General features: G+C 41.5%; 1 long non-coding RNA gene across 3 annotated transcripts in view; it reads left to right on the plus strand.

The window, feature by feature from the left end:
* The window catches only part of LOC103229037 (uncharacterized), a 61,795-nt gene extending 36,716 nt beyond the window's left edge, over positions 1-25,079 (plus strand). The window contains exons 3-4 of one of the 3 annotated variants that reach the window (XR_012090960.1): positions 5,663-5,824; positions 23,399-25,079. This is a non-coding gene — a long non-coding RNA (uncharacterized lncRNA). Of the gene's footprint in view, positions 1-5,662; positions 5,825-10,858; positions 11,728-23,398 lie in introns of those variants that run through there. The other 2 variants (XR_012090959.1, XR_012090961.1) reach the window with 2 other exon arrangements.
* Positions 25,080-25,937: the final 858 nt, after the last annotated feature.

Below are 25,937 nucleotides of genomic sequence, written 5' to 3' on the forward strand. Positions count from 1 at the left end.
TGCAAGGTTAGTGTTAAATAGTGTATACAAACCATTGTATGCCACTTCCTTTGGTTTATTTTTGTAATTCATGAAAGTATAGCCATTTTATTCTTTGTTTACTGTCATAGCCTTTAATTTTTGGTTTCCACTTCCTTTTTACTTTAGAGGCTTTTGACTTAATTTTGGAAAGTGAGTTCTAATTTCTTGCCTCACTTATTATGATAGACACAGCCATGAGCTTGATTTCATTTTTGTTGGTCATCCAAAAATGATGACCAACTATCAAGTAACTGTGAAGGCTTTCCTACAATAGTTTGCCTTAAGGCTTTTAAATGTCATATTTATTTATTTATTTTTTTGAGACAGAGTCTTGCTCTGTTGCTCAGGCTGGAGTGTAGTGGAGCAATCACTGCAACCTCTGCCTCCTGGATTCAAGTGATTCTTCTGCCTCAGCGTCCCAAGTAGGTGGGATTACAGGCATGTGCCACCACGCTCGGCTAACGTTTATACTTTTAGTAGAGATGGGGGGGTTTCACCATAATGGCCAGGCTGGTCTCGAACTCCTGACCTCAAATAATCTGCCTGCCTCAGCCTCCCAAACTGCTGGGGTTACAGGTGTGAGCCACTGCGCCCAGCCCTTAAATCTCCTTTTTGAATTGTAGTAAGACAGTCCTCGACCTCCCCTTGATCTCTAGATAATAGTTGCCAACACAGAAGAATGACAAAAAGTGCACATAAGACCGTCTTGTCGTTTTCTCAGTGATGTTCATGTGCAACATATGGCTACCTCTGCATTGTTGTGTTTGCTCAAAAGGTACCCGCTCCTGTTTATTGATGGAAATGCAATTTTTTATATATATATATATATTTTTTGAGACTCCTCTGTCTCAAATATATATATAAATATAAAGCTATATATATGGTTTTTTTGTTCTTATGTTTGTTTGTTTGAGACGGAGTCTTGCTCTGTCGCCCAGGCTGGAGTGCAGCGGTGCGATCTCGGCTCACTGCAACCTCTGCCTCCTGGGTTCAAGCAGTTCTCCTGCCTTAGCCTCCCGAATAGCTGGGATTACATGTGCCTGCCACCATGCCCTGCTAATTTTTGTATTTTTAGTAGAGATAGTGTTTTACCATGTTGCCCAGGCTAGTCTTGAACTCCTTACTTCAAGTGATCCACCCACCTTGGCCTCCCAAACTGCTGGGATGTGCCTGCCCATCTCAGGTATATTTTTAATGCCCTGCCAGAGATTTTTTTTTCTGAATATGTTACCTTAGAACCATTTTATTTCCTTGCTGACTTTAGTCTGTCATGATCAATTTCTTTATTTCTTTCTCTATTTCATTTTAAACACCTCAAGGAAAGACAACTCATATATTATCTTGCTGTAGGCCTAACCAAACGTGATTTGTTGTTGTTGTTGTTCATAGATGAGTTCTCACTCTGTTACCTAGGCTGGAGTGCAGTGGTGTGGTGATGGTTCGCTGAAGCCTCAAACTTCTGGGCTCCAGCAGTCCTCCCACCTCAGCCACCCAAGTAGCTTTATCCAAGGACTACAGGTGCATGACACCATGCCCAGCTAATTTTTTAATTTCTTGTAGAGATGGGGGGGTCTCACTATGTTGCCCTGGCTGGTCTTGAACTCCTGGCCCCAATCCTCCCATCTCAGCCTCCCAAAGCACTGGGATTACAGGCGTGAGCCACCATGCCTAGCTGCCAAATGTGATTTTGCCACAGGGTCATTTGCTTGTTTATTTGCTCATTCACTTATTCATTCACAAATTCAACAAATGTTTAATGATAACCTACTATGGGGCAATGCCCGTGCTAGGTATTAAAGAAACAATAGTGAAGACAGACAGGATCCTTGAGCTTAAGAAACTTTGGGTTTAATGGGAAAGAGACACCTTAAATACATATACACAAACATAATTACAAATGAAATTGTGACCCATGCTATAAGGAATTAGTACAACAAAATTACTTTAATTTTGGGATCAGGGATTGGGGAGAGGCAAAGGCTTCCTTAGGACATGACGTTTACTTATTATTATTATTATTTATTTATTTAGAGACAGGGTCTTGCTCCAGGCTGGAGTGTAGTAGCTTGATTATGCCTCACTGCAACCTCAACCTCTCAGGCTCAAGCGAACCTCCCATCTCAGCTTCCTTAGTAGCTGGGACTACAGGTGCGCACTGCCACACCTGGCAAATTTTTGTGTTTTTTTTGTAGAGATGGGATTTTGTCACGTTGTTCAGGCTAGTCTTGAACTCCTGAGCTCAAGTCATCTGTCTGCCTTGCCCTCCCAAAGTGCTGGGATATCAGGCGTGAGCCACAGCACCGGGCCAGGACATGGCTTTTATTTATTTGTTTATTTATTTTGAGATGGAGTCTCGCTCTGTCACCCAGGCTATAGTGCAGTGGCGTGATCCAGGCTCACTGGAATCTCCACCTCCTGAATTTAAGGGATTCTCTTGCCTCAGCCTCCCGAGTAGCTGGGATTATAGGCGCCCACCATCACGCTCAGCTAATTTATGTATTTTTAGTAAAGACAGGGTTTCTCCATGTTGGCCAGGCTGGTCTCAAATTCCTGACCCCAGGTGATCCACCCGCCTTGGCCTCTCAAAGTACTGGAATAACAGGCATGAGCCACTGCCCCTGGCCTGGACATGGCTTTTGTACTGAGACTTGAAGGAGAAGGAGAGTTGACTGGGGCAGGTGGAGAGAAGTGCTTTCTAGAATGAACCCATATGCTGGGTGGATTTGGCTCTGTTTGCTTTTCTCTTTAGCCTGGAAGAATTTACTTATTCAAATAATCTTGAGAATCTACTACGTGCAAGGCAGAGATAAAACCTTGTATGTGGAAATAATTTTGTATTAAATACTTTTTTATTTTTTCGAGACAGGGTCTCACTGTGTCACCCAGGCTGGAGTGCAGTGGTGTGATGATGGCTCATGGCAGCCTGGACCTCTCAGGCTCAAGCAATCTTCCTGCCTCAGCCTCTTAGGTAGCTGGGACTACAGGCACAAGCCACCATGCCTGGCTAATTTTAATTTTTTTTTGTAGAGATGGAGTCTCCTTTGTTGCCCAGGCTGATCTTGAACCTTTAGCCTCAAGGGATCCTACTGCTGTGGCCTCCCAAAGTGCTGGGATTACAGGCATGAATCATCACAGCTGGCCTGTACTAAATACTCTTTAATGATATAGGGAAGTGGTTTTTTTTTTTTTTTAAATTATACTTTAAGTTCTAGGGTACATGTGCACAATATGCAGGTTTGTTACGTAGGTATACATGTGCCATGTTGGTTTGCTGCACCCATCAACCCATCATTTACATTAGGTATTTCTCCTAATGCTATCCCTCCCCCAGTGCCCCACCCCTCAACAGGCCCCGGTGTGTGATGTTCCCCGCTCTGTGCCCATGTGTTCTCATTGTTCAACTCCCACCTATGAGTGAGAACATGCGGTGTTTGGTTTTCTGTCCTTGTGATGGTTTGCTTAGAATGATGGTTTCAAGCTTCATACATGTCCCTGCAAAGGACATAAACTCGTCCTTTTTTATGACTGCATAGTATTCCATGGTGTATATATGCCACATTTTCTTAATCTAGTCTATCATTGAAGGACATTCGGGTTGGTTCCAAGTCTTTACTATTGTGAATAGTGCCACAATAAACATACGTGTGCATGTGTCTTTATAGTAGCATGATTTATAATCCTTTGGGTGTATACCCAGTAATGGGATCGCTGGGTCAAATGATATTTCTAGTTCTAGATCCTTGAGGAATCGCAACACTGTCTTCCACAATGGTTGAACTAATTGACACTCCCACCAACAGTGTAAAAGTGTTCCTATTTCTCCACATCCTCTCCAGCATCTGTTTCCTGACTTTTTAATGATCGCCATTCTAACTGGTGTGAGATGGTATCTCATTATGCTTTTGATTTGCATTTCTCTGATGACCAGTGATGATAAGCATTTTTACATGGGTCTGTTGGCTGCATAAATGTCTTCTTTTGAGAAGTGTCTTTCATATCCCTCACCCACTTTTTGATGGGGTTGTTTTTTCTTGTAAATTTGTTTAATTTCTTTGTAGATTCTGGATATTAGCCCTTTGTCAGATGGGTAGATTGGAAAAATTTTCTCCCATTCTGTAGGTTGCCTGTTCACTCTAATGATAGTTTCTTTTGCTGTGCAGAAGCTCTTTAGTTTCATTAGATCCCATTTGTCTATTTTGGCTTTTGTTGCCATTGCTTTTGGTGTTTTAGTCATGAAGTCTTTCCCCATGCTTATGTCCTGAATTGTATTGCCTAGGTTTTCTTCTAGGGTTTTTATGGTGTTACGTCTTACATTTAAGCCTTTAATCCATCTTGAGTTAATTTTTGTATATGGTGTAAGGAAGGGATCCAGTTTCAGCTATGGCTAGCCAGTTTTCCCAGCACCATTTATTAAATAGGGAATCCTTTCCCCGTTGCTTGTTTTTATCAGGTTTGTCAAAGATCAGATGTTTGTAGATGTGTGGTGTTATTTCTGAGGCCTCTGTTCTGTTCTGTTGGTCTATATATCTGTTTTGGTACCAGTACTATGCTGTTTCGGTTACTGTGGACTTGTAGAATAGTTTGAAGTCAGGTAGCATGATGCCTCCGGTTTTGTTCTTTTGGCTTAGGATCATCTTTGTTATGTGAGCTCTTTTTTGATTCCATATGAACTTTAAAATAGTTTTTTTCCAATTCTGTGAAGAAAGTGGTTGCTTGATAGGGATAGCATTGAATCTGTAAATTGCCTTGGGCAGTATAGCCATTTTCACGATATTGATTCTTCCTATCCATGAGCATAGAATGTTCTTCCATTTGTTTGTGTCCTTTTTTATTTCGTTGAGCAGTTGTTTGTATTTCTCCTTGAAGAGGTCGTTCACATCCTTTGTAAGTTGGATTCCTAGGTTTTTTATTCTCTTTGTAGTAATTGTGAATGGGAGTTCACTCATGATTCGGCTGTCTGTCTTTCATTGGCATATAGGAATGCTTGTGATTTTTGCACATTGATTTTGTATCCTGAGACTTTGCTGAAGTTGCTTATCAGCTTAAGGAGATTTTGGGCTGAGATGATGGGGTTTTCTAAACATACAATCATGTCATCTGCAAACATAGACAATTTGACTTCCTCTTTTCTTAATTGAATACCCTTTATTTCTTTCTCTTGCCTGATTGCCCTAGCCAGAACTTCCAACACTATGTTGAATAGGGGTGGTGAGAGAGGGCATCCTTGTTCTGTGCCGGTTTTCAAAGGGAATGCTTCCAGTTTTTGCCTATTCAGTATGATATTGGCTGTGGGTTTATCATAAATAGCTCTTATTATTTTGAGATATGTTCCATCAATACCTAGTTTATTGAGAGTTTTTAGCATGAAGGCTGTTGAATTTTGTCGAAGGCCTTTTCAGCATCTATTGAGATAATTGTGTGGGTTTTGTCATTGGTTCTGTTTATGTGGTGGGTTATGTTTATTGATTTGCATATGTTGAACCAGCCTTGAATCCCAGAGATGAAGCCATCTTGATCGTGGTGGATAAGCTTTTTGATCTGCTGCTGGATTCGGTTTGCCGGTATTTTATTGAGTATTTCACATCGATGTTCATCAGTGATATTGGCCTAAAATTCTCTTTTTTTGTTATGTCCCTGCCAGGCTTTGGTATCAGGATGATGCTGGCCTTATAAAATGAGTTGGAGAGGATTCCCTCTTTTTCTATTGCTTGGAATACTTTCAGAAGGAATGGTACCAGCAACTCCTTGTACCTCTGGTGGAATTTGGCTGTGAATCCGTCTGGTCCTGGACTTTTTTTGGTTGGTAGGTTTTCATTATTGCCTCAATTTCAGAATCTGTTATTGGTTTATTCAGAGATTCACCTTATTCCTGGTTTAGTCTTGGGAGCGAGTGTGTGTCCCGGAATTTATCCATTTCTTCTAGATTTTCTAGTTTATTTGCATAGAGGTGTTTATAGTAAGTATTCTCTGAAGGTAGTTTGTATTTCTGTGGGATTGGTGATGATATCCCCCTTATCACTTTTTATTGCATCTATTTGATTCTTCTCTCTTTTCTTCTTTATTAGTCTTACTAGCAGTCTATCAATTTTGTTGATCTTTTCAAAAAACTAGCTCCTGGATTCATTGATTTTTTGAAGGGATTTTTTGTGTCTCTATCTCCTTCAGTTCTGCTCTGATCTTAGTTATTTCTTGCCTTCTGCTAGCTTTTGAATGTGTTTGCTCTTGCTTCTCTAGTTCTTTTAATTGTGATGTTAGGGTGCCGATTTTAGATCTTTCCTTCTTTCTCTTGTGGGCATTTAGTGCTATAATAGGGAAATGGTTTTATTTATGATTCTGAGATTATTTCTGCCTCTAGAGTTCATTTCTCCTCTTTATTTTGGTAATTGAGTAAGAAAATAAATAAAAGGACTAAAGATAGAGGGATCAGTTATAAAAGTTGGCAAAAATAATGATGATTTTAGACTTGTTAAAAGAAAACTTCAGTTGAATTAAATTTAAAGAAGTTTGATTGAGCAACAAACAATTTGCAAATCGGGCAGCACCCCAGAATCGCAGCAGATTTAGAAAGACTCCAGGGATGCCTCATGGTCAGAACAAATTTATAGATAAAAAACGGAAACTGACAAAAATCGGAAGTGAGGTACAGAGACAGCTGGATTGTTTACAGGTTGGCGTTTGCCTAATTTGAACACAATTTGAACACTCAGCAGGGTATGAGTGGTTGAAGTACGGCTGCTGGGATTGGCCAGGACTCAGGTATTGTTACAAGCGTATACTGCTAAGTTGGGTTTTCAATCTTGTCTGCCTATTAAGCTAGATTACTGTTTGTCTACAAGGACTCAAATATAAAAGTACAGAGTTCTTCTCAGGCCGTGTTTAGTTCGCTTTAACAGACTTATTAATCATTTTTCCTGGGTTTCAGTTTCTTTGTCATTAATATAAGATGGACTAGATACTGTGGAAGGTTTCACTCAGCTTCAAGTTTTTGTCAATACTAAGTTCAGTATTTGCCTATGAGATATAATTCTGGCAGCATTATTACTTGAAATGTTCTGCATGAAATATACAAAAAAATTACTCCTGGGAATATATTTGAATTATATGAAGCCATTTGCAAAATCTTTTTTTAATTTAGCTGTCAGTAAATTTCACATCATTATTTATTCCTTTTTCAATTCGCCAAATGTATTATTATTTGGAAACTTATACTTGAAGAACACTAGACTAATCAAGTGTATACTCTGGCAAGTGTAATCAGTTATACAGTTAATGATGTATATAAATTTCTTTTTTAATCTGTTGCTGTTTAAACCCTGAGATTTAAAACTGTTATTTGGAACTGGAAAGCAAAATGTAGTGCCAAGCATTAGATTTTCCCCCGTCCTGTTCAGTTGCAGAAAATTATAAAGTACTAAAATCTCAGCCAAGTAATACAGTTATAAAATGTTATTTTAAAAATAGAATCCTGTGTGTGTGTGTGTGTGTGTGTGTGTGTGTGTATTTTTTGTTTGTTTGTTTGTTTTTTAGACTGAGTCTCGCTCTGTTATCCAGGCTGCCGTGTGGTGGCAGGATGTCGGCTCACTGCAACCTCCATCAGCGATTCTCCTGTCTGAACCTCCTGTGCAGCTGGGATTACAGGCATGCGCCACCACATCCAGCTAATTTTTGTATTTTTGGTAGAGATGGGGTTTCACCATGTTGGCCAGGCTGGTCTCAAACTCCTGACCTCAGGTAATCTGCCCACCTTGGCCTCCCAAACTGCTGGGATTACAGGTGTGAGCCACTGCACCCAGCTTGCATATATATTTTTCAAAGGGATATGCAAATACTGTTAATTGTGTTACAATTTTGGCCAGAAATGAAGCCCCTGGGGTCAGTCCAAGAATGCTGCAGCGTTTTGCCAATTTTAAACCTGTTTTCATTCCTTTCTTGATTTCTGGATGAAGTATGAACCACTTTTATCATTCTGCATAGATGGTATCAGTCCGGCTGTTCCCTCATCAAATTAATTAATAAAGACTCCAAATGAGTCATAATTTCATCCAGAGTAATTTTGGCAAGAGGATGACTTGGCTGAAGTTTCTCACTTGTCTTTCTCCAAAGAGAACATTAGTCTTAGAGTCTTGGCCACATTCTGTACTGCATCCCTGTGGACCATCACCTGCCATTGGATGGAGTGGGGTTTCCTTACTCTAAAGATGACAACACAGAGAATAAAATCTCTACTATACTCACATATTTCAAGGGAATAATAAACCTAATAACTATTTAAGTGGGAAATGGCTTTGGAGTCTGATAAGTCAGGATTGAAATACTGTTTTCATCAGTTATTTGCTATATAACTTTAGTTTCCTGTCTAAAAATGGAGTAATAATTTTGTAACCCACATGCAAGTAGACCTTGTTAAATTACCGTATGCTTATATAAGATTGAGCTCAGCCTATTGACATTTTTTGGGGAAAAAAAAAAAAGCCAAAATCTGCATTGAGAAGTACTGAAGACTTATGACTGGAGGTTACTCAGGATAAAACAAGAATATTGCATTACATATCACACAAGCAAAGTTCTCTAAAACTCCTCTTTAAACATTTTTATTTCCACCCACCACACCCCTCCACCACCATTTCAGTACCTACATCCATTTTCATATGCATTAGTTAGGGTAATGCCAAGCTAGTATAACAAAGAGTCCCAAAATCCAAAATGCAGTGGTTTAAAGGAAAAATATACTCTCTCTCTGTCTCTGTCTCTTTCTCTGTCTCTGTCTCTCTCTCTGTCTCTCTCTCTCTCTCTCTCTCTCTCTCTCTCTCTCTCTCCCCCCACCCCCTTCACAAGAGCTAATATACAAATAATCCTGGCCAGCAGGGCAGCTTTGTTCTCTTGTTATTCAACAACCCAGGTTATTTCTGAAGTGTAGCTCTGCATTGACATTATCTACATAATATGATAAAGGTATATGGATTCTAGATGGAGGGAAGGGAAAAGAGAGTGTGAAGGAGGCACAGCTCTGTGTCTGAAGATTCTGGCTCATAAGTGCACATCTCACTTCTGCTTGTTACTGGAAAGGGGTCCCAATCCAGACCCCAAGAGAGGGCTCTTGGATCTCGAACAAGAAAGAATTCAGGGCGAGTCTGTGAAAGCAAGTTTATTAAGAAAGTAAAAGAATAAAAAGAATGGCTATTCCATAGGCAGAGCAGCCCTAAGGGCTGCTGGTTGCCCATTTTTATGATTATTTCTTGATGATATGCTAAACAAGGGGTCAATTATTCATGCCTCCCCTTTTAGACCATATAGGGTAACTTCCTGACATTGCTGTGGCATTTGTAAACTGTCATGGTGATGGTCAGAGTGTAGCATTGATAACATCCAAAGGTCACTGTTTTCACCATCTTGGTTTTGGTGGATTTTGGCCAGCTTCTTTACTGCACCTGTTTTATGAGCAAGGTCTTTATTACGTGTATCTTGTGCCAACCTCCTATTTCCTCCTGTGACTTAGAATGCCTGACTGTCTGGGAATGCAACCCTGTAGGTATCAGCCTTATTTTACCCAGCCCCTATTCAAGATGTAGTTGCTCTGGCTTAAACACCTATAACATGCTGACATTTCCATACAGGAGCTAAAAAGAAATTACTTAGGCAGTTAGTGAGGATAAGAGAGTCCTCAGTAAGGCTTCCCTTTTAACAAAAAGCAGCCTCCAAATCATTTCTTTTCTAGCAAAGAGCAGCCCGTAAAATCAAGCTGCAGACATAGATAAGCAAGCTGGAAACTTGCATGGGTGAATGCTGGCAGCTACGCTAATAGGAAAATGCGACCTGGGGCCCAGGCATGTTCAATACAGAGGCTCCATTTTCCCTTTAGTCAACCATGTGTCCAGTAAAAGAACAGGCAACATGGCCAAGCCAGGTAGAGAACCCACCTGCATCATAAAAGATTAGGGTGGGGTGGCCAGCTTCTTCCTGTGCTCAACCAATCTTTGGGCCCTATGTAAATCAGACACTGCCTCCTCAAGCTCATTTATAAAACCTCATGCATTTCACCATGAAAGCGGAAGACCCACTTGGGAGCCTCTCTCTCTCCACAGGGGAGAGAGCCCTTTTCTTTCTCTCACATATTAAACCTCCACTCTTAAATTCATTCCTTGTGTGTCTTGTGTCCTTGATTTCGTTGGCGTGAGGCAACAAACCTTGGGTATTACCCCAGACGAATGACGCTGCTTCAGTCTCACTGTTGACAACTTAATCACATGACTGCCCATAAAGTGGTAATTTGCAAATTAGCCACAATCCTTCACTTTACCCTGTATCCAAGCTGTTTTCAATGTGATTTTGCAGCTTCTCTTACTAAGGAGGTCGAGTCTATTTCTTCTCCTTTAGAATCTGGCAAATGTTTGTTTTTTGTAGGTAGAGTGTGGCAGAAGTGATGTGGCAGTTCAGAGCCTAGACTTTAAAAGTCATTCCACTTTCTCTTTTGGAATTCTCTTCAGGGGTCATGTGAACAAGAAAACAAGTCCAACTAGCCTGCTGGAGGATGAGGCACCATGTGGGGCAGAGATCAGCCATCCCAGCTGAGCCCAGCCCAAACTGATGATCCATAGAGTTGTGAACTAAATAAGTGGTTATCTGTTGCGAATTGGGTTACCTGGGAGGTATTATAGATGCGGAGATGGGGTTAGGAATGCAAAATACCTGTGAAAGGGAACAGGAAGGAAGCAAGGCTTGGCTGGGGAGCCATCATGTTCCTGACAAGTGTCTGTCAGTCCAACAAAAGTTCCAAAATAAAAATTGTCCATTAGAGGATGTAGGGGAGAAAAGTAATCTCTCTCTTTTCCATTGCTAGGTTCATGACCGAGACACCTGTGAAAGGAAAATAAATCTTGGGACCGCAAAATCACTAAGCCAAAGGGAAAAGCCAAGCTGGGAACTGCTTAGAGCAAACCTGCCTCCCATTCTATTTTTTAAAAAAGATAGCTACTAAGATTTAAAAGCTACATACCTCCCTCATAAAGAATTTCCTTGTGGGAAAGGACAGATAGAACTCAGAGTCATTCCTCTACAGAGATAAATGCCTATCGACTCTCTCCTTTGGAAAGACTATTCAAAAACTCAAAATAATGCAACCATTTATTTCTTATCCACCTATGACCTGGAAGCCCCATCCCTACTTCAAGTTGTTCTGCCTTTCCAGGACGAACCACTGTACATCTTATATACATTGATGGATGTCTCATGTCTCCCTAAAATGTATAAAACCAAGCTGTGCCCCGATCACCTTGGGCACATGTCGTCAGGGCCTCCTGAAGCTGTGTCGTGGGCATGTCCTTAACCTTGGCAAAATAAACTTCCTAAATTGATTAAGACTTGTCTCAGATACTCTTTGCTTTACAAACCTATAACAAAAGACAGATTAAAAACAGAAAAGCATATAAATTTATTTAATGAGTTTTATGTGACACTCAAGCTTTTGAAAATTAAGACCTAAAGAAACAGGGAAATGTATGTATCTCAATGCTGAGTTTGATGAAGTGGAGAGTTGTGGAGAAGTGTGGTTAGACAAAGGGTGTACGATGTAAAGGTAATAAACTGGGGGTAACTTAGCGAGAACTGTTTGTTCAGATTCTTCTGTGTTCCTGTGTCTTCAGAGATAATGGTATTCCTTTTCTCTAGTTATAGGGAGTATGTCTCTGTGACTTTCTTTTTTTTTTTTTTTTTTTTGAGACAGAGTCTCATTCTGTCGCCCAGGCTGGAGTGCAGTGGTGCAATCTCAGCTCACCACAGCCTCTGCCTCCTGAGTTCAAGCAATTCTCCTGCCTCAGACTTGCGAGTAGCTGGGACCACAGGAACGTGCCACCATGCCTGGCTAATTTTTGTATTTTTAGTAGAGATGGGGTTTTGCCATGTTGGCCAGGCTGGTCTCAAACTCCTGCCCCCCAGTAATCTGCCTGCCTTGGCCTTCCGAAGTGCTGGGATTACAGGCATGAACCATGACACTCAGCCTGGGAGAGTGCCTCTAGAATGAGGGTCTTATGACATGTATCAGAGGAAGGTCAGATAATTCTTTTATGGCTTGCTTCAGGGAAGAAGGGTGGGAGAAGATCAGAGAGCCCTTTCTGCTTCCACGATTTTCTCAAATGCCAAGGTGCCCTACTTTGTGACAGTGTGTTCTGAACTCCATCAATGAGTCCTGCATTGGACAGAAATGACTAGGCCTTTGCACCACTGCCTTGCTCAGTCATGGGCTAGGGGTTACCCAGAGATGAGAATGACTTCAGTTTGAAAGCTGTCAGCTAATTATACTTCTCACTGTCCATCAGTGAGTCCTCTCTTGAAGAAGGATCTGAGTGGGGCATCTTCATGTATGCCACATTATTGCTTTATACCACCAAGTCTTTGGGTTATTTGTTATGTTGCAAAAGCTAACTGATTCACATAACTGGAAGGGAGGTTGGGAATTAAGCTAGGCACACTTTAAAAAAAAGACAGAGAAAGAAAGTGCGTGGGTATAGGTGTGTGTGCAGGTGATTCCAAGCCTCTCTTGCAGTCAGGGCAGAGGCACAATGCCTGTCAATCAAAGCACATGCCCTTGATTTTGAAATGAAAATACTGATGCAAAGAAGGAACCCAGCAGAATCCTGTCTGGTAGCTGTTTGGAGGCACAGGAGCAGTGTCTTCAGCAGCAGTGTCCAAAGTCCAGTGTCAGTGGGTGGGGAGGCAAGCTGGCTGTGGCCCAATGACAGCACCAGTGGCATCTTCCTTGCACACATTTTAAATTAGTTCCTGTGGTTCATGGCCTTCCAAAAATTCCATCAGATGCCCAATATATTTTCAATAGATTTCCTCTCCTGCTTAAATCAGTCTGGGTAGTTTTCTGCTGCTTGTGACTGAGAGCCTGACTGAAATAGAATACATGACTTTTTAATTTCAGCCCACACAAGTGGGGAGCAGGAAACATTCCCTTCCACTTTGGGCTAATTTTTACATCTGGAGATGCTGCGGAGAGAAGAATGAACTTACATGGGAATCTGATGAAAAGCATTTTCCTCCTTCAAGTCAAATTACTTGAATTTGATGTCTTTTGCTATTCACTTGCTATATGACCTTGAGCAATTCTCAGTTTCTGAAAGTCTCTAAAATATCACTTATAATACATGCACCTGGGAGTTGCTGTGAGGCGTAAATGTGATAGGACATGTGAAAGTAATCTTTAAATTGTTACATACTTAGCAAGTGTAAGTTATTTTTAAATAGAAAAAAATCCTACCAAGCTCTTGCTCCAAACCTGATACACTAATTCCCCCCTTGGGACAGTTTGGATAGCAATTAAAGTCAGTTTATGAGCTTGTACACATTCTTCACATAATTTGAGCTTCTTCCAACTTGTTTGTATAATTAATTGGTAGCATTTTCTGTGCCAAATGTACCTTTGTAATCTTCTTGCTGTGTGAGTAGCAGGAGTCACCCATCTCAATAACTCGTAAGCATTTTTTAAAAATTTGTGAAAAAATAAATTTTGTCCTTTGGGGTCTAAAATAAAAGTAAATAAATGTAATGTGGGTGAAAAGTACAGCTTTCAGGCTCATTTATGCAGTCCACAGATTGGTCTTTGCATTTTTCCATTCTTAGTTTGGAGTTTCAGAACTTGGTTAGAGAACTTGGATAGGGAGTGGGGAAGCAGTTCAGGAGACAGTAGGCCTAAGAGTATATCTGTAATTCTTCTGGAAATTCTTTGCAAAACATTGTTTGGCCTGTATATGATATATGTTTATTACAGAGAAATTAGAGAATATAAATAAAATTTTTTTGAATCCTATTATTACTACATTGGTATTTAGTTATCTGTTGTTTAGTTGTTCATTTTGTGTATAATTACTCATTGTGTGATATGGTTTGGATCTGTGTCCCTGCTCAAATCTCATGTCAAATTGTAATCACCAGTGTTGGAGGTGGGGCCTGGTAGAAAGTGTTTGGATCATGGGGGCGGATTTTTCCTTTAGTACTGTGTCGCCATAGTGAGTGAGTTCTCGTGAGATCTGGTTGTTTAAAAGTGTGTGGTATCTCTCTCCTCCTCTCTCTCTTCCTCCTGCTCTGGGCATGTAAGACAAGCTTGCTTCTCCTTTGTTTTCAGCTATGATTATAGGTTTCCTGAGGCCTTCCCAGAAGCAGAAGCCGGCTATGCTTCCTGTACAGCCTGCAGAATTGTGAGCCAATTAAACCTCTTTTCTTTATACATAACCCAGTCTCAGGTATTTTTCTTTTCTTTCTGTGTTTTGTTTGTTTGTTTGTTTGTTTTTGAGACAGAGTCTGGCTCTGTCGCCCAGGCTCGAGTGCAGTGGCACAATCTCGGCTCACTGCAACCTCTGCCTCCTGGGTTCAAGCAATTCTCGTGCCTCGGCCTCCCGAGTAGCCGGGACTACAAGCATGTGCCACCACGCCCAGCTAATTTTTGTATTTTTTGTGGAGACAGGGCTTCAGCATGTTGGCCAGGCTGGTCTGGAACTCCTGACCTCAAGTGATCCGCCTGCCTCAGTCTCAGGTATTTCTTTATAGCAGTGTGAGAATTGACCAATACACTGTGTAACGTACCACCACAGACTTAGTGGTATAAAACATTTTGTGATGTGTGCAGATTCTGTGGGTCAGGAATTCAGATACAGAGTTGTGAAATGGTTTGTCTCTGCTTCAAGATATTGGGGGCCTCAGTTGGGAAAAGACTTGCTGGTGACTCACTAGCTGGGGACTGGGGTCATCTGGTAGCATCCTCACTCAAATGTCTGCTAACCAGGCTGGGATGACCTGAAGGCTGGTCTCAGCTGGGTTGGTTGACTGGAATCTGGACCATCTACGTTTAGCCTCTCTATGTGATTTGAACTTCTCACAGTATGGTGGCTAGTTTCTGAGAATTGTCCCAAGAGGAAACTTCCAGAGAGTGAGTCTTCCAAGAGAATCAGGCAGAAGCTGCATGATTTTTTTATGAATTCACTTCGGGATCTGCATAGTGTTACCTGTGTTTTACTCTATTGGTCAAAGTGGTTACAAGCTTGCCCAGATGCAAGGGGAAGGGGACAGACACAGGTCTTACCATTCAAGCGGAGAAATATCAAAGAATTTGGGGACCAACTTTAAAACGCGTATCTTGCAAGACTCTGTTGTATGGCCTACAAAATATACCCCCACACACATACATATGCATTTAAGTGCATTTTAAAAACAAAAATATCATGCATTCTGTGTTAAGCACAACCTTATGTAACAAGGAAAGAAAAGTTTTATTGAGATGACTGTTGACTTTCAAGAATATTTAAATTCCAAGAAGTTCTATACAATGATCTTAAGGTGATCATCCATCAAAGCACATTTTAGAGTTTCTTAAAGATTAATTCAGTCAAAAAATAAAATTTTGGAAAGACAGTATCCATTGAGAGTTGCAGAATACAGATCTAAACAGTGATAACTTTTCTAATTTCTAACTTACTGAGTTCAACATTTTATTTCAAGACTCTAAATGGAGCCCTAATTTAAAAAAAAAAAAAGAAAAAAAGCCGAAAATAAGGTGTTATTTTGTCTCAAATACTTCTTAAGATAATGTGAGTTCCACATACCAAAAACATAGTTTGAGTTTTTTTGTGGTCACAGGCAGGCTGTAGAGAGGGTCCTTCAGACACGGTCATGCATGAAATCACCTGGGCCTGTTCGCATGCAGCCTAGGCTTGGCCCCAGGCTCTGCAGTTCTAACAAGCTCCCAGGTGAAGCTGCTACCTCCTCAGCAGAACATTTTTCGAGCAGCAAAGGTTGGAACAGACAGGGAAACAGCCTGCATAGGCCTTATGTTTCGTTTCAACTTGTTTTAAATTATAAAAGAAACACATGTTCATGATATAAAATTTATGTATTACAAAAATACGTAACTCCCTTAATGATTACTATCACAGAATGAAAAATTATACATATACATACATATATATATTTTAGAGACAGAGTCTCAATCTGTCTCCCAGGCTGGAGTGCAGCGGCACAATCATGGCTCACTGCAGCCTCCACCTCCCCTGGACTCAAGCAATCCTCCCGCCTTAGCCTCCCAAAGTGCTGGGACCACAGGCCAGCTATTTTGCTTTGTTTTGCTTTGTTTTGCTTTGTTTTATTCTTTGTAGAGATGGGGTCTCATGATGTTGCCCAGGCTTGTCTCAAACTCCTTGCCTAAGTAAATCTCCAGCCTTGGCCTCTCAAAGTGTTAGGATTACAGGCATGAGCCACTGCACCCGGCTGAAAAATAATATTAACAAACGTTTGTATATGTTTGTATTGAGCATTAAGTGATTTATATGCATTATCTGATTTAACCCACAGACAATCTCAGACAATGGGGAAAATATTTATTTATTTATTTTTTGAGTCAGAGTTTCACTCTGTCACCCAGGCTGGAGTACAGTGGCACTATCTCGGCTCACTGCAAGCTCTGCCTCCCGGGTTCACGCCATTCTCCTGCCCCAGCCTCCCCAGTAGCTGGGACTACAGGCACCCACCACCACGCCTGGCTAATTTTTAAAAAAATATTTTTATTAGAGACAGGGTTTCACCGTGTTAACCAGGATGGTCTCGATCTCCCGACCTCGTGATCTGCCCACCTCGGCCTCCCAAAATGCTGGGATTACAGGCGTGAGCCACTGCGCCCGGCCACGATGGGGAAAATATTATTATTCGTCCCATTTTACAGAAAAATGAATGAAAGCTTGAAGGGATTAACTTGCCAAGTGCAGTTGGAAGACGGCAGAGCTAAGATGCCAACAGGCCTTCAGACTCTGACTTCAGAGCTTTTATTCTGAGCCACAGGGTGAGACGGCCTCGTCCATTAATTATTTCCTCATATGCACTATCATTAATTAGAATCATAATTTTAAAACATAGAATTAAACCATGCAAACACTTTTATTTTTTAAATTTTATTTTCATTCTGTTTTTCTTTGGTGCGAGTCGTTTATTTGGGAAAAATTTTCGGGAAACCGGAGTGGGGAAACTGCAATGAGTGACATAGGAATGGAAGCAAAACCAGCTGTCACTCTGGGCGACTGGGGCTCAAACCCACTGGAGACTCTCTAAGGAATCATGTAGAAAATGCTTCAAAATGTCCACTTGAGACAGGGATTATCTACTGGCTCCCATTACTTGTTGGTCAAAGAGATACTATCTCCTTCCCATTTCCAGTATTATGCCTATTCCTGCCTGCCTGAGAGGACTCCTACAAGCAGCCGATAGAGTATGCACCAGAGAGGCCTGAGGACTTCGGCTCAGAGATGCTCAGGGTGGTCAAGAGGAGGCACCATCAGGCTGTACCTGCACACAACTGTTGTGCACAGTAATGCATATACATAATTAAACATTTAAATACAAATGAGTCTGTGGATTGAGAAGTCTCTGACCACTGACCTCTAGTCCTCCAGTCCTCCCCGGCAGAGGGAATTTTTGTTTCTACTTTCTCTTTTTTGTATTTTTAGTAGAGACAGGGTTTCACCGTGTTAGCCAGGATGGTCTCCATCTCCTGACCTCGTGATCCACCCGCCTCGGCCTCCCAAAGTGCTGGGATTACAGGCGTGAGCCACCGCACCTGGTCTCTACTTTCATGTATATCTTTTCTGAGATACCACACTGTATTAGTCAGGGTTCTCCAGAGGGACAGAACTAATTATTTTTATATATATATATATATGAGTTTATTAAGTATTAACTCACACAATCCCAAGGTCCCTCAACAGGCCATCTACAGGTCGAGGAGTGAGAAGAGCCAGTCCAAATTCCAAAACTGAAGAACTTGGAGTCCAGTGTTCGAGGGCAGGAAGCATCCAGCACGGGAGAAAGATGAAGGCTGGGAGGCTAGGCCAGGCTTTTCACATTTTTCTGCCTGCTTGTATTCCCGCTGCTCTGGCAGCTGATTAGATTGTGCCCACCTAGATTAAGGGTGGGCCTGCCTTTCCCAGCCCACTGACTCAAATATTAATCTCCTTTGACGACACCCTCATAGACATACCCAGGATCAATACTTTGTACCTTCAATCCAATCAAGTTGACACTCACATCACCTGTATGTGTGTGTGTGTGTGTGTGTGTGTGTGTGTGTATATATATATATATGGTTTTTTTTTTTGAGTTGAAGTCTCCCTCTGTTGCCCAGGCTGGAGTGCAGTTGTGCAATCTCGGCTCACTGCAACCTCTGCCTCCCGGGTTCAAGCGATTCTTGTGCCTCAGCCTCCCAAATAACTGGGATTACAAGCACCTGCCACCACGCCTAGCTAATTTTTGTATTTTTAGTAGAGATGGGGTTTCACAATGTTGACCAGGTTGGCCAGGCTGGTCTCAAACTCCTGACCTCAAGAGATCTGCCTGCCTCAGTCTCTCAAAGTGCTGGGATTACAGGCGTGAGCCACCGCACCCAACACACATGTACATTCTTAGTATTAAGAATGTACCCTTTCTTTAAACTGTTAGTGATATACTACACTGGCTACTGCCCCAGGCTTTAAACATCTTCTAACTATGAATCTTGATGATAATAACATGTATATGTTTAGAAATTCCTCTTCTTTGAAATGACTAGTATTTCATTTGTGGCTATAATTGAATTTATTGTTTTTGTTTTTGTTTTTTGAGACAGAGTTTCACCCAGACTGGAGTGCAATGGCATAATCCTGGTTCACTGCAACCTCTACCTCCTGGGTTCAAGTGATTCTCCTGCCTCAGCCTCCTGAGTAGCTGGGGTTACAGGTGTCCACCACCACGCCTGGCTAATTTTTGTATTTTTAGTACAGACGGGGTTTCGCCATGTTGCCCAGGCTAGTCTTGAACTCTTGACCCCAGGTGATCCACCTGCCTCAGGCTCCCAAAGTACTGGGATTACAGGTGTGAGCCACCATGCCCAGCCTGTATTCGAATTTATTTAACCAGTCATCTTATTGATGATGTTGGTATTTCCAGTATTTTTTTAAAGCCAAGTTTATTGAGGTATACATGTAGTAAGATTCACCCTTCTAAGTGAACAACAGCTCCATGAATTTTGGTACACATGTATAGTCATGTAACCACAGTCAAGATGCAGAACATTTCCATCCCTCCAGAAATCTCTCTAATGTACCTGTGTAGACAGACCCCTTCTCTCATCCCTAGCCCCTGGCAGACAACATGGATCGCGCTTCCTTGCCTCTGCCCTGAGCGTCCCACGTGTCAGCTTTCTGTCCCTGTAATTTGCCTTTTTCAAAAGGTCATATCAATACAATCACACAGGATGTAGCCTTTTGAGTCCGGGTTCTTTCACTGAGCACAATGCAGCTGAGATTTATCCATGTTGTTGTGTGTACCAGTGTTTGGCTGTTTCTTATCACTCTATGACTGCCCAGATTCCATTGCACCACAGTGTATTTATCCATTTGCCAATTGTAAGACATTAGGTTGTTTCCAGTTACGAAGGAAATAAATAAATCTTTTACTATTGGGCACTGGCTTTTGGGTGGACATAAGTTTCATTTCTCTTGGGTAAACAAAGTTTTTATTTCTCAGAGTGGGATTGCTGAGTAGTATGGTAAGACAATTCCCAAACTGTTTTCCAAAGTGGCTATACCACTTTGTTTCTCTACCAGCAATATATGCATGCTTGCCAGCATTTGGTATTATCAGTTGGTTTTATTTTAGCAATTCTGATTAAGTTTGCAGAATTTTTGTCTACTATAATCAGTGCTACAATGAATATCTTTATACACAAATCCTTTGTAATTAGGTGTTAATATATCCATAAGATACTTTGAGCTAGGGCCGGGTGCGGTGTCTCACACCTGTAATCCCAGCACTTTGGGAGGCCGAGGCAGGTCAATCACGAGGTCAAGAGATCGAGACCATCCTGGCCAACTTGGTGAAACCCCATCTCTACTAAAAATACAAAGTTAGCCGGGTGTGGTGGTGGGCACCTGTAATCCCAGCTACTTGGGAGGCTGAGGCATGAGAATCGCTTGAACCTGGGAGGTGGAGGTTGCAGTGAGCCAAGATCGCGCCACTGCACTCCAGCTTGGCAACAAAGTGAGACTCCATCTCAAAAAAAAAAAAAAAAAAAAAAAGATACTTAGAGCTAGAATTGATGGGTCAAAGCGTATGAAAAGTTGATTAGATATTGCCAAACAGCCTTCTGAGAAGGTGGTATGAATTTACCCACTTACCCAGTAGGTATGGTATTGCTGGTTTCCCCACTTCCTCACCAATGCAGTGGGTTTCTTTTTTTTTGTTTTGTTTGAGACAGAGTCTTGCTCTGTCACCCAGGCTGGAGTGCAGTGGCACAATCTCAGCTCACTGCAACCTCCGCCTCCCAGGTTCAAGCAATTCTCCTATCTCAGCCTCACAAGTAGCTGGGATTACAGGCATGCGCCACCATATTGGGCTAATTTTGTATTTTTGGTAGAGACGGGGGTTTCTCCATGTTGGTCAGGCTGGTCTCAAACTCCTGACCTCAGGTGATCCGCCCACCTTGGCCTCCCAAAGTGTTGGGATTACAGGCGTGAGCCACTGCACCCAGCCTGCAGTGTGTTTCTTAATTTCAGCACATGTTTTAAAGTGAAGCTTTACTTTAGAGGTTTGCTGTGTAAGTCTCTGGCTCTTCAGGTTGTTGGTGAGGACTCAGTGCAAATTGTTTAGGGCAGTGCCTGCTGCACAGCAAGTGGCTATGGATGTGGGTTATTGCGTGATAACCACTAACAGCTCCACCACACGATTACTTGCCTCTCTCTCTGAGTTCCTCATCAGTATATCCAGGAGCGATTTTCTCTGAAGGGCTCAAATGTTCTACCTGTGGAATTTAGTTAATCCCCATAATCTCTTTAAATGCTGGCCAGGAATTCAGGCACAGTAGCTTTATTTTGCTTTTGTTTTTTAATTAATACACTTTATTTATTTATTTTTTTAGATCAGCTTTATACTCACAGCAAAGCTGTGCAAAAGTACACGGAATTCCTAGGTACCCCCATCCCCCACCACACACACACACACACACACACACACACACACGTGCACTCCTCTACTATCAATCCCATCACCAGAGTGGTACATTTGTTACAATTGATGAATTTACATCAACACATCATTACAACCCAGAGTCCATAATTTACCTTAAGTTTCACTCCTGGTGTTGCACATTCCTTGGGTTTTGAAAAATGTATAATGACAGGTATCTACTGTTATAGTATCAGGCAGAATAGTTTCACTGCCCTAAAAATCCTTTGTGCCCTGCCTATTTATTCCTTCCTTCCTCCTAACCCCTGAAAACCACTAATGTCTTCACTGTCTCCATAATTTTGCCTTTTCCAGAAGGTCATGTAGTTGAAATCACACAGTATATTGCCTTTTCAAATTGGCTTTTTTCACTTAGTAGTATGCGTTTATGTTCCTCTATGCTTTTCGTGACTCGATAGCTTCTTTCTTTCTAGTGCTAGATAATATTCCATTGTCTAGATGTATCACTATTTATCCACCCACTCACTGAAAAACATATTGGTTGAGTCCAAGTTTTGGCAATTATGAGTAAAGTTGCAATGAATATCCTTGTGCATGTTTTTGTGTGGACATAAGTTTTCAATTTATTTGGGTTAATACTGAGGAGTGTATGGTAAGAGTATGTTTACTTTTGTAAGAAACTGCCAAACTGCTTTGCAAAGTGACTGTACTAGTTTGTATTTTCATCAGCAATGAATGGGAGTTCCTGTTGTTTCACAACCTTGTCAGCACTTGGTGGTGTCAGTGTTTTGGATTTTGGCCACTCTAATAGGCATATAGTGGTATCTCATTGTTTTAATTTGCAATTCCCTAATGACATAGGATCTTGAGCATGTCTTCATATGTTTACTTGGCATCTATATACCTTCTTTGGTGGGGTATCTGTTCAGGGTTTTTTGCTCATTTTTAAATCAGATTTTTTTGTTTTCTTATTGTTAAGTTTTGAGAGTTCTCTGTATATTTTGGGTAACAGTCCTTTACCAGGTGTACATTTTGCAAACACTTTCTCCCAGTCTGTGGCTTGTCTTCTTGTTCTGTTGGCTTTTTTTGGTTTTGTTTTTTCCTTCAACCTCTTCCTTTTCCACATAATGATGCCTCTTCTATTTCATTAGTTTTCACATCAGGTTTCATTCTGGGAGGGCTGCTTGCTTGGTGCACACACTCCAGGCATAGGCTGGTGCTCTCAGGTTCAGATAAATACTTTCAATAATCCTTGTAGACATTGCTTTTTGTTTGTTTTTTTTCTGTTTGTTTGTTTGCTTGCTTTTTTTTTGAGACAGAGTCTTGCTCTGTTGCCCAGGTTGGAATGCAGTGGTGTGATCTTGGTTTAGTACAGCCTCAGCCTCCCAGATTCAAGTGATTCTTATGCCTCAGCCTTCCGAATAGCTGGATTACAGGTGTGTGCCACCACGCCTAGATAATTTTTTGTACTTTTGTAGAGCTGGGGTTTCACCACGTTGGCCAGGCTGGTGTCGAACTCCTGACCTTAGGCGATCTGCCCTCCTTGGCCTCCCAAAGTGCTGGGATTACAGGCATGAGCCACTGCACCTGGCCCTTGTAGACATTCTTAACTTAGGGCTTTGAAAGACAAGAAGAAGGTTAGTTAAAATGACTGACTCTATACTATGGAATGAATTACGTACAGGTATAGCTTAGGTATAACTATATACTGCGTATAGAGTTATAACAATTTTCAGGCATAATTAATTGTGACTCATTTCTCTTTTCTTTTTGAAAAAAAATTTTATTATTTATTTATTTTTGTAGAGATGGGGTCTGACCATGTGGCCCAGGCTGGTCTTAAAGTCCTGGGCTCAAGGGATCCTCCCACCCTGGCCTCTCAAAGTGCTGGGATTATAGACATGAGCCACCAGCTCAAATAATATGTTTTTGATCATTTATTTTCTACGGACTCCAATAAAATGTAAGTGCTAGGATAATAGGGACTTTGTTTTGTTCACCAGTGTGAGCCCAAAATAGTTTCTGGCACATAGTAGGCTGTGTATTCATATATGATGAATAACTTGAATGCATTTATGAATAAATTACTCTGGGATCCTGTATCCTTCAGATAGTGGTGAGACCCTAAGGCAGTTATGGCTACGGGAAGTATCTATCTGCATTGGTTCTGGGCCATTCTCTTCTCTGCTTGTCTTCAAACTTGCCTACGTATCCTGTGCCAAGTGATGACTGCATTACTTTCTGCTGTTGAAAATGGGAACCCTAATTGCAAGGAATCCTTGGTTCCTGTGTCTAAAATTGCTCAGAGTGCAGATCTGAAGTACAGAGTATCCAAGAACTGTACTTTTATGGCTCTGGTTATAAAACATGCCACTCTAATTCTGCAAAATCCTCGCCACAGCTGCCAGGAAATGCCCCGGAAAGCTGCCATCAAGTGCCTTCTGCAAGCACTGCGGCTGCTGGAAGAGTTTTGGAAGGAAGAGAACCACTTCAAATTTTGGGCTATCTGGAAGATTCTCCATCCTACTCCCTCTACTTGGGAGACTTCTCCATTGTCGCCTTGGCTACAATAACCAGCTGAGTAAAAAATAGAAGACATTGCCCTGCGGGGGTTGCTATGTATCCAGGCCAGGTGTATACACGGGGTATTAGGTGGTCGCATAGTAGAAGCCAGTACATTCTAATAGATTGATTAAGTCTTATTAATATGATTTCAGGTTAACAATTAGGAACTGTGTATCTAAAAATTACATTATACCAAAGAAGATATGCAAGTCAATAAGCACATGAAAAGATGCTCACCATCACTAATTATCAGGTAAATGTAAATCAAAACCACAGTGAGATATCACTTCACACCCATTAGAATGGCTGTTATTAAAAAAAAAAAGCATAAAACACAGTGTTTCCAAGAATGTAGAGAAATTGGAACCCTTGTGTGTCACTGGTAGGAATGTAAAACAGTACAGTCACTGTGGAAAACAGTACCACCGCCCCTCACCCCGCCAATGAGTAGTTGGGACTACAGGTGCATGCCTCTACGCACAGCTAATTTTTGTATTTTGTGTAGAGATAGGGTTTTGCCACATTGCCCAGGTTGGTCTTGAACTCCTGGTCTCAAGTGATCCATCCACCTTGGCCTCCAAAAATGCTGGAATTACAGGCATGAGCTACTGCGCCCAGCTTAACTTTTATTTTAGGTTCAGGGAGTTACATGTGCAGATTTGTTATATGGGTAAATTGCCTATCCCTGAGGTTTGGTGTATGAATGATTCTGTCACCCAAGTAGTGTGCATAACAACCAATAGGTAGTTTTCAATTCCCCACCGTGCCTTCCCTGTCAAGTAGTCCCCAGTGTCTATTGTTCCATCCTTGTGTTCATGTGTGCTCAATATTTAGCTCTCACTTATAAGTGAGAACATGTGGTATTTGGTTTTCTGTTCCTGCATGAGTTTACTTAGGATAATGGCCTCTAGCTGCAGCCATGTTGCTGCAAAGGACATGACTTCATTCTTTTTTATGGCTGCCTAGTGTTCCGTGGTATATATGTACTACATTTTCCTCATCTGGTCCACCACAAACAGATATTTGTGTACCAATGTTCATAGCAGCATTATTCACAGTAGCAAAAATGTGTAATCAACCCTAATGTCCATGGAAAGATGAATGAATAAATGAAATGGATGTAAACATACAAAGGAATATTATTCAGCCTTAAGGAATGAAATTGTGAAATATGCTACAACATGGATGAACCTTAAAGGTATTATGCTCAGTGAAATAAGCCAGTTACAAAGGACAAATACTGTATGATTCCACTTGTATAAGGTGCCTAGAATAATCAGATGTCTTTCTTCATAGGGACAGAAAGTAGAACAGTGGTTACCAGGTGCTGGGGGCAGGGGGCAATGAGAAGGAATACGGGTGCACAGAGTTTCAGTTTGGGACAATGAAAAAGTTTTGGAGATGGATAGTGGTGGTGGCTGTACAATGGTATGAATGCACTTAATGCTGCTTGAATAGTAGGCTTAAAATGTTAAATTTTATGTATATTTCACCACAATAAAAGACCTCTAAAATTACATTACATACATTTGGATCTGACTAATCTATCTCCTTTTAACAATGTACATGAAAAGAAGTAACAATAGTAGTAAATGCTTAGACTTAATGTTTCCTAAGTGCTTTGTATACATTCATGTATTCTTCCAACACCAATAATGAGTCAGCTTCTGTTACGTTCTCCAATTTACAGCTAAGGAAATGGAAACAGAGAAAGGTCAGGTGACTTGCCAAGGGTCACACAGCTAGTAAGTAGTGAAGCCAAATCAAACCCAGGCCAGGTAGCGAGACTGCGCCTGCAGCCACTGTGGCATGCTGCCTCTCTGATTCTGTAATGCACAAATATGAGCGCAAGCGGGGCAGCTCACCGAATGTGATCTGCTGTTCTGCCACGCTGTAGCTCTTTCATGTCCTGAGTTGACAAGCGCCGACTTGGAGAAGGCCTGCAGCCTCTGAGCAGTGAGGAGTGGAGTATTCTGAACTGTCTCCGGGATTGGGCTGGCAGATGGTTAAACACCCATGTGCGCTTTGCATGGGGCTCCTCTGGGATATGCGTAATTCAAATGACGACACGAGCATTTCATTTTATATTGGCTGGTACACAGTCAATGGAGCAAGTGGGAGCCGGCTGATTTCCAGAGAGACAGAAAGCTCGAAAACTGCAACTGAGAGTCATTTATTCCTTCCACTCCACAGCGTTCTCCCACTGAAGTACGGAAATCAGACTGACATGCGATGGCCAGCTCTTCCATCTGTGGAGGATGCAGCACTCCAGAAAGGCAAGCAGGGATAAGGAGGAGGGGCCTGGATCTGCCCTGGAAATTAGCCACGAAGAGTGATGGTCCCTGCTGTGCTTTGCTATGATTTCAGGATCCCTC

This window comes from Chlorocebus sabaeus, chromosome 24 (assembly GCF_047675955.1).
Source record: "Chlorocebus sabaeus isolate Y175 chromosome 24, mChlSab1.0.hap1, whole genome shotgun sequence".
Lineage (NCBI taxonomy): Eukaryota > Metazoa > Chordata > Mammalia > Primates > Cercopithecidae > Chlorocebus > Chlorocebus sabaeus.